The sequence below is a fragment of the Penaeus vannamei genome, chromosome 18 (assembly GCF_042767895.1).
Source record: "Penaeus vannamei isolate JL-2024 chromosome 18, ASM4276789v1, whole genome shotgun sequence".
NCBI lineage: Eukaryota > Metazoa > Arthropoda > Malacostraca > Decapoda > Penaeidae > Penaeus > Penaeus vannamei.
In genome coordinates this window covers 33,299,543-33,302,042 of record NC_091566.1, presented here as the reverse complement: position 1 = coordinate 33,302,042, position 2,500 = coordinate 33,299,543, and positions in this window count along the sequence as shown.

The following is a 2,500-nucleotide window of genomic DNA, read 5'->3' as shown; positions in this document are numbered from 1 at the left end:
TTATTATGATACAACTACTAATAAAAACTTCACAGGAAACCGTTACTTATAGAGAAAATAATCATGAAAAAGGTTCACACTTTTCCCCCTCTTTAGAAACACAAACAAAAGGATGTTTGTTTACCTGTAATTATTTTTGTCTAAACATCCGTAGAGTGTAAAACGAAACAGGTTGGTGTATTTTCTTTTTTTTTCTTCTTCTTCTTCTTTTTTTTTTTACTTTTCTCTTTTCTTTTTCTTATTTTTCTATTCTTTGCTTCGATTTTTTCTTTATTTTCCTTTTCTTATATTTTTTTCTTTCTTCCTTTCATTTATTTTTCATTTATCTTCCATGCTCTTACTTTGTCTTTTTCAATTTCGTCATTATCCCTCGCTTTATACTCTCTCTCACTCTCTCTCTCACTCTCTTCTCTGTGTCTCTCTCTCCTTCCTCTCTCTCTCTCTCTCTCTCTCTCTCTATCTCTCTCTCCCTCTCTCTCTCTCTCTCTCTCTCTCTCTCTCTCTCTCTCTCTCTCTCTCTCTCTCTCTCTCTCTCTATCTCTTTCTCTTTATCTGTCTATCTCTCTGTATCTATCTATCTCCTCTATCTTTCTCTGCCTCTCTCTCGCTCTCCCTCTCTCCCTCTATCTTTCTCTCTCCCTCACTCCCCCCTCTCTCTCTCTCTCTCTCTCTCTCTCTATCTATCTTGATCTATCTATCTATCTGTCTATTTATCTATCTATCTATCTTTCTCTCTCCCTCACCCCCACTGCTCTCACTCTCTCTCTCTCCCTCTCCCTGTCCTCTCTCTCTCTCTCTCTCTCTCTCTCTCTCTCTCTCTCTCTCTCTCTCTCTCTCTCTCTCTCTCTCTCTCTCTCTCTCTCTCTCTCTCTCTCTCTCTCTCTCTCTCTCTCTCTCTCTCTCTCTCTCTCTCTCTCTCTCTCTCTCTCTCTCTCTCTCTCTCTCTCTCTCTCTCTCAATCTCTCTTATTTCTCTTCTCTCTCTCTCTCTCTCTATCTCCCTCTCTTTCTCTTTCTCTTTCTTATTCTCTCTCTCTCTCTCTTAATCTCTCTTATTTCTCTTCCCCCCCCTCTCTCTCTCTCTCTCTCTCTCTCTCTCTCTCTCTCTCTCTCTCTCTCTCTCTCTCTCTCTCTCTCTCTCTCTCTCTCTCTCTCTCTCTCCCACTCTCCCTCTCCCTCTCCCTCTCCCTCTCCCTCTCCCTCTCCTCTTCCCCTCTCCCTCTCCCTCTCCCCTCTCCCCTCTCCCTCTCTTTCTCTCTCTCCCTCCCTATCTCTCCCTCTCTCTCTCTCTCTCTCTCTCTCTCTCTCTCTCTCTCTCTCTCTCTCTCTCTCTCTCTCTCTCTCTCTCTCTCTCTCTCTCTCTCTCCCTCCCTCCCTCCCTCCCTCTCCCTCTCCCTCTCCCTCTCCCTTTCCCTCTCTTTCTCTTTTTCTCTCTCTCTCTCTCAATCTCTCTTATTTCTCTTCCTCTCTCTCTTAACCAATATAACAACATAAACTCATCAGGCCCGGTTTCCCTTCTGTTTATTCTCTCAGCACGTGGGATGCGCTCCCTTCATTAATTAACTCATTAATAGCATGCAAGAACACCTTTGTTGGCAGAGGAAAAGTGAGCAAAGAGAGAACACTGAATAAAGATAGAATAAGGAAATTCGAAATAGGAAATGTGATGATGATATGGGTAGAGGGGTATGTGGTGCTTTTTTGGTTTTATTAATGATATTTAGTGTTAATGGTGAGGATCAAGATAATGGTGTTGATAATGATGATATAGATGATATTATTGATTACGATAATAATAAGGATAATTATGGTAATAGTGATACTAACAATGATAGTGATATTTGTAACAATAATAACAATGAATTAATTAATAATGATAATGGGAAGGAGCACACTAATGGTAAGCACAACAAAAGTAACAATGGTAATAACAATAATGAAAATGATATTGATGTTGATGTTGATAATGAAAATAATGATAACAATAATAGTAATAAAAGTAATAAAGAATAACTAGAAGAGAAGGCATAGCTCCGGTAAGGCAATAGGGTCACAGATGATACATAATATTCACATTTTAAGAACTACATTAAATCACCCTTTTTGGTCACGCCCGTGTTTCTGTGTTTCGCAGTGCTAATGAATGATAAAATCTGTTCATAACTTCTTGAGCTATCTTACTAACCATTATCGTTATGATTGTATATAATTCCCTTGCCATTGTGGCCGATTGAGTTAAGGCGCCCCGTTCGAATCTGTGACCGGCAGGGAGCATCTGCAGGAATCCCGTGGGCCGCCATCCGCCTCCGAGACGCGGAGGTGAATCGCGGATCGAACGCTCATCCCGAAGACCCCCCCCCCCACTTCCACCCCAGCCTGGACCCCCTCCCCCCATGTGTCCGTGTGTATGTATGTATGTATCCGCTTGTGTGTGTGTGTGTGCGTTGCTCTTGGTAAGTAATTCATAAAAATCTGTCAATAACTTTTGTTATTTTACTAGA